A 7,432-nucleotide genomic window follows, 5' to 3' on the forward strand; every position below is an offset into this window, starting at 1 on the left:
GCCACGAGCACCAAACACCAGAAATAGTGGGGAATAACATTTCTAAAGGCCATTTTTCAGCGAGGCTGGTGCTCTGCACAGGTCACACATTGAGCAGCCAAACCCAAGGGACGCAAGATCAACTATTCCCTTCTGAAACCTCAGCCATAAATAATACAGGTATCCTTGACTACAGGCCCTCCTGTGCAGAGCTGATTCAAATCCCATGGACAAACCCCATCCATCTTCACCTTGCCTGGCTTTCCATGCTGGCAAGCCTTTAGATTAACCCTATAAATTATTTTGATTAAAAAAGGATTTCCTTCTTTTGGAAATTAATCGTAAATCACTATTTCCTATGAGTGAAACATTTATCCCTCACCTCGCTGGCCATGTGTGGAATGAGCATATTTTACAGTGGTTTCTGTGCCTTGAAGTGACCTTGTTAAATCTCACTGCCAGTTTCTTTCTGCATCATTGGGCCATAACAAAATTTTCATCAGCTCCTGTGTGAATTTGGAAGGCAATGACTTCCACTGGTACATGTGCAAGGGACTCTGACTGGAACAAAAGATGCCATTTAAAGGTTTTAATTATTTTTTTTTATTGTTCAGAAAACTGCAACTCCAGCCTGATTTCCAGGGACCCAGCTCTGAGTCTCCTCATTATTATTATCTTCCTTTGTCCAAAAAAGACGTGGATAATTTGGGTGATCCAGATGTTCACAAAAGCTGATTCAAACATCCCAATTACTGAAGATTCTAGACTGAACAAAACAGAAACAAGGCAGTGTTTCCCTAAGGTTTCCAGTGAAATCTCAGACTTTCCTTGGAAAAAGGGCAAGCCAGTAACAAGCTCAGTTTTGAGTCATTTAGTGGAATTCCATGATTTTGCAAGGATCTGGTAAGTCTTGACTGTGCCTTCTTGTATTCTGCACTCCTGTAAATCTCTTGTCTACTTTAAACCTTTCTCAAACAATTTTTGTTCTATAAAAGACACTGGCAGAAGCAGATTGAAGGTCCCTGAGAGGTGGGTGCCTGCACATAAACTGTGCTTAAGCCCCCTCTCCTGCCTCATTCAGTACTGAAAAAACTCAGCTGCTCGAGGAGGCAGAAGCTGCTGCACTGCCAGGGAATCCAGGACTGCACATTTCCTTTGAATTTGCTCTCTCTCCGTGATCTTGTCTTGGATGTCACAGCCAGCTCTCCAGGGCAAGCCCTTGACCTGTGTTTATTTTGTAAAATGTCATTGGGATGTTCAAATCTACCAGGGTGAGACATTATAATGATAATATCTCCTTACCCGTTGCCCATTTGGGCTTGGCACAGGGAACAGCTCAGGTTAATGGAATGCTTGAGGAGCATCAGCTTTGCATTCAAAGGGGAGTAGGATTTTTTTTCCTTGTCTCTCTGTTCCTGTGAAGATTTCCCTCTCCTGTTCCTAACTGCTTTGTCATCAACAGAAGCTTCAGGTGGAGCAAAAGCAGAAGGAAGAAAGTGAAAGGGGAGTGATCTCCTTTCAGTGAAAAGTGCACTGAAATGAGCAGAGCAGAGGGATGTGCAGGGCTGTTTCTGAGCAGAGCAGGCTCCATCTGCCTCTGGGGAAACCTGCGAGGTACTGCTGGCCTCTCAAGAGTGACTCTGATTTATTCATATTCATTTCAGTTTCTTTCTGAGGTGCAAGAATGCTTTGAAAAACGTTTTTAATTAAATCAAAGATTTTTTTTACTGTGTGAGAGACTTCTGGCCATGCAGGGGAGCTGAGACACCTGCATGAAAGGATGCTTTGAAAGCTGTTTTTAACTAAATCAAAGATTTTTTTACTGTGTGAGAGACTTCTGGCCATGCAGGGGAGCTGAGACACCTGCATGGGAGTGAGAACAACAGTAAAACAACACTGTGGGAATGTAAAAGGATTCAAATCCTAATGAGCACACAGAGAGGAGGGAGAGATGCTGCCTGTAAATGTAGGAATGATTATTTCCAAAGCAGTAGATACAATTATGGAGCCCAGGCTTTTCCAAGGCTTCTTGTCTTCTTGGAAGTTGGCTATGGAGTGGATTTGTTTCAACCACAGAATTCTACCATATCCTCTTATTTCCTGGAGCACCCTGGTGGCGCTGACCAGGCCCTGCAGACAAAGGCAGTGCCATGGCTTTGCTAAACCTCACCCCAGGGAGAACCCAGCTGTGCCAACAGGTCTGAGATGCTCCAGAGCTGCATCTCCCACATGATTCCCCTCCAGGGCAGTGTCCCTCTCTATCCCACAGTGAGCACACACCTGGCAGCCCAACCCTGGGTACTTGGGACACCACAGACACACATTGTCCAGTCAGGGTGATGACTCAGGAATTTAGCTTTTATATTTGTCAGATCCTGTACTTCTTTAATGTATAACTCTAAAGCTCCACAGCATGTTAGTTACTGCCTTCCCATTTTATTCGGGTGAAACAATTTCTCTGGACCTGAAACTCAAGAACACCCTACTGTTTCAGACCCTGAGAAGTGTAAACAAAAAGTAAGCTGGGAAAGGAGGAACCTCGGGGTATGTGACTTCATTACCTGAAGCTGTAATTGGAGGATTAATTCCTGATATGGAAATGGACCAAACTAATAATTGTGTGAAAACTCATGACCATTGGCAATCTTGGCTGTAGCCCCACTTGGAGGCTTCTCGAGACTGCCTAAGGCACTTTAATAAGTATCTGCTTTTGCTCTCTTAATCTTGTCTAGCTCTGTTCTAGGCAGCCACTCCAAGGCATCCAGGCCCCCCCAGTGCTGAGCCAGGGCAGCCCATCCATGAGGAGAAGCTCAGTGGGGCTGGAGCACAGACATGCACACTCCAGAGCAGGCAGTGTGGCTAATGCTGCATCTCCCCCTCCTCTCTGTGTGCTCAGTTAGGATTTGAGCCCCAGCACAAGAGCCCTCATGCATTAACCTTTTGGGTTGCCTTGGAATTCTCACACATTGCTAGGCTGGGAGCTAAGGGAGCACAGAACCTTGCAGGATCAACTCCATAACGAAGCTCTGGGGAGAATCCAGTTGTATTTACCTTTGAACAGCCTGTGCTGATGGAGACCAGGGGGAATTCTCTCATTCCTTCCGTCTCCAGACTTGTTCCCACCTCTGTCCCCCACAGCAACACATTGATTCTCTTTTTGTCTGACCAATGACTCATCATGCCAGCAAAACGCAATAATCCACACATTTCTTCCTCTCTGGATTTCTCTTCTTCCTGTTGCTCGCTCAGGCATATCCTAGGAATTTCTGAATAAGGCTCTTTATTAATGAAGCAACAGGAGGATTTGTGGTTCTGGCTGTACTTAAACAAAGCCACAAACAAAGTGAGCCAAGCATTGAAAGAGGAAATGAAGCAAAGCAGAAAGTCATGGCCTCATTAAGACTTTCAGCTCTACAACTATTAAAGGGCTCATGTTACAGATCAGATGAACCTCTACATCTTATTTGTAAATGCCAGACTCCATTGTAAAGAGCAAGGAGGCAGCTTTCACTTAAGATCCACAAGATGGATTTTTAAATTAGAGAACTGAAGCATGTTTCTCCAGACAAGTTTGTTCTCCAAGGATAGCTTTGGTTTCACTGCTCAGCTTTGTGGATCTAAATTAGGCTCTTGTCCTTCCTCACCAGAGGGCAAACACTGCCCAATTTACTCACTGTAGAAATGTGGAGCTGAGTGACTGACAAATCCTTTCCTCTCCCCAGTCAGCTCCAGCAACAGATCACAACTTCCCAGCCAGTGCAAACCTGTCTGAGGGTGCTGCAGGCTACAGGCAAAGCCAGGGCTCCTGACAACAGGCTGTAATTAGCTAGATGAGGTGACTGAGCAAGTTACAACCTCCCCTGAGCTCCTGGCCTGGTGATGGGAAGTGTCATAAACCTGCTGAACAGCCCCGGCTGTGAGGGTCAGGTGCAGGACCTGCCCATCCCAGGTCCCAGAGCAGGAGCTGGGAGCTGCTCCAGCCACCCTCGTTTGCATCAGTAGAGCCCAGGAGGTCCCTGATTTGAAGCTCTTGATGCCACTGCATAAACATGACCTAGAACAACTCCCATGCCAGGCCTCAGCTCTCTGAACAGAGGATATTTTAGCCAGGCATGGAGAGGAGAGTGATCTGAGCCTGAAATACCTCAAGTGCCCTCACTAAAGGTGCTGTGAAGACAGAGATGAGCTTTGCCAGAGATAGACCCTACTCCAGGCCCTGTCTTGATGGCTTTGCCTTCATTTTCATGCCCACATCAGTGTGGATCTGATCTGTGTCCTCTGTGCAAAAATCAGCATTAAAAAGATGCAGCCAGTGGTAAAAACTTGGTCATAAATATTGTGCTTGGCACAAAGCTTTGGCCATAAATATTTCCTTGGTTAACCAATAGGAAATGATAGCTCTTAAATCTCAATTATAGTTGAGTAGTAACTGGCTCACACTCATTGGCACCAGGGTCCTGCCTTGCTTGTGTGGCAAATAAGGGCAGCTTTCCCACAGCTTTGGAAGCAACCCTGAAACTCTGATTTCTGATTTCCAGAGTTCAACAGCATTTGTTTTCTTTCTTAATTTAGAAAGAGCTGGGATGAAAAAAACCCTCATGTTTAGACTTCCTTAAGCACTGTCCAAAAGCTTCCTGCAGTAGATGTTGTAGTGGCAGTTCTTTTCCAGCTTTTTCATTTTTCCATCAATTTCTTTATTTACTGGATTCATTCATATACAGCTCACAGACAGTCTTAGGATGTGAATCTTCAGAAGTGCTGCACAAATAGGAAAGGAAAGGTGGTGTTTTTCAGTGAATTTTTGGAAGTTGCTGAGATGCTACCATCCTGTCTGGTGGTTTAGCTATGATCAAGCCAGTTGAGATGCTTTTCATACCTACTATAAAGTCTATGTTCAAAGTTAAAAAATAAAATAATAGGATTCAGAGCATCATCTTTTATGGCTGCAGACAAGCTGTGGCCACACTCACCACACTGATATGTGCTGGGGGTGCTGCCTCTCCCTAGTGTGCACCTGGGAAGATGGAGAGGGGACAACTCAAGACCTCCAGAAAAAAGATCTCCTAAGTCTGGATTAGGGCCAAAGATCCTTTTCCCTTTTACATCTCTTTTTGTGCAACGGATGAGGAAGGTTTTGGACAACCAGGAAGGCAGAGCCTGATTTGTCTGCACCCTCCTCCCACGTTTCTGGTACCTTCAGGCTCCCATCTTCTCTCTGCTCATTAAGACACGGGCTTCTCTTATTTTCCTGCTGAGTGGCCCACACAAAAAGAAACATCAGCCATCTGTTACTCCCACAGTTTTCTGGATCACAACAGTGTTGTTGATTAAGGAGGATGTTTTTTCCAAAAGGCACCCATTTCCCACTGATTTCCCCAAAAATATAGCGTCTTCATCTAAAATTACAGCTTCTTGTCCTGCATGCTAGCAACACACTGGCCTCTCCTTCAGATCCACGTACAACTCTTGTATTTGCACAGCAGTTATTTACAGCACTACTCACTGCTCAGTCGGAGTAGAGGAACACAAACACTTGATTTCAAGTGCCTGAATATCTTTGGAAACCTGGACCATGCCCACCAAAGTATTATCAGAAAACCTCAGCAGTCACATGCTATTCAGGAACTCAGTTATTTTTTGCACTTTTCTACAAAAACAATTTATCATGATGTCTTTAGGCCTCATCCTGCCACTCTAAACATCCAAAAGTTCAGGGATATTTTTACCTGGACTGCTTCTAATTTTGCCAAGCAAGATGAATGGGCTGGCATGGCTACAGCAACTCCCATCATGATGACTGCAGAGCTTGGAATTAGCATGAAGATACTTTGACATATTTTATTCCTGATTCTATTCTTCTCCTTTTGGCACAGACTGGTGTCCCATATGGCCCATTGTTGGACCCTACACCAGCTGAAGGAAAAGTATCTTTGATTGACAATTGAAAATACCAAGTTGTGCCTTTGGGTTGGCTCAGGCTGAAAATGCTCTTGGCAAATGGAAACAGTCATGTCATTTTTATTTCACTGTTCAACAGGAAGAAGACATAAAAGTTTATCCTCTGAGGGGATGAAATAGTCTTTTTTTGATCTCCTGTAGCATGTTTCCAACTGGAAATGGGTTTCAGATCACACATTCAGCTCTGAGTGGAACTTGGAGGAATAAAAACCCATTCCCAGCTGTGGCATCTGGGTTAAGAAATTAAATGGCTCTTTCCCTTGGGGAACACAGCTCTTGGCCTGAGCAATCTCCTGCTCCACAGGTTTGAAACTCTCACATGGGATTACCCACACCCAAGGTACACCCAAAGAACAAGATCAACCACCTCCCTTCATCTGTGAGGAAGGAAATGCAATCAAACCATAGAGAATGACCTGGGGATAGAACTCTGGGGACATGGACACTGGGATATTTAATTTGGTAACCCATCTCCCAAACCATGCTGTGTTTTGATTTACTTTCCTTGAAGTCCTCTGGACTATCCACACCATCAGGAGTAAGAGTTATTTGTTCTTTCAAATTCTGCCATTATGGAATAGGAGAGATACTAAAAACTTAACAGTTTTTAATTAATTTTGTTAATTAAAATTTTCAAAAATAATTTTAGTTTTGAAATAGTTTGGACTTCCCAGACTATTTTACACAAAAACAGGTGTGGATAAATGAGCAGGAAATAACAAAACCCCCTGTTAGTAACAAGGCTCATGGTAACATTATTTTCTAGCAAACCCAATGGAAGCATTTTACTGCAGTCAGAGAGGAGCTGACTAATTTGTGGGTTGCAGCAAGAAGTTAAATTTGTGTAAAGAAAGAAAGGGCATGGAAAAAATATTCCCTCTGCCTATCCAGAAAGTGCTTATAATAGAATATTTGCAATCCTCAAATATTCTTAGTCATGATCCTGTTACTGGCAGGGGAATCAATCCAGGTTCTTGGAACAGGACAATACTGAAATCATTGATTATTTCCATTTTGTGGGATGAAAATTTTGGTGGATAAAGAGCTGTTCCTATGTGGCAGCAGTTGAGTTTGATCCTATGGCTTTGGATATATATCATATAATATACAGCATATGTCCTGTAACCCATAAATTCCGTGAGCAATGGAGATTGTAAATGGAAATCAGACAGACAGCTCCACACAGCACAGAGTGAAAAATCAATCAACTATAATAGCAAATACAAAGGCTGTGCTGCAGGGCTGAAGAGCCATTTTGCTCCATGTATTCAAACACCTGCAGCAGAAGAGGCTCCTGTGAGGCATCTCTTTTCTGATGGAGAGAGATTTCTCATCTCAGTCCTTAATGAGCACTCAAATCATTGAGCTGAGCCTTGCTTTGTTCAAGGAAGAAAGTGCTGACCACTTAACATAAAAAGCACCCACAAACATGAGTCATAGTCCAAAGAGAATGAGTTTTTCTTTAAAATCATAGGATTAAACATGTGTATGAGGT

Source organism: Passer montanus, unplaced genomic scaffold (genome assembly GCF_014805655.1).
Source record: "Passer montanus isolate IOZ18808 unplaced genomic scaffold, ASM1480565v1 scaffold41, whole genome shotgun sequence".
Taxonomy (NCBI): Eukaryota; Metazoa; Chordata; class Aves; order Passeriformes; family Passeridae; genus Passer; species Passer montanus.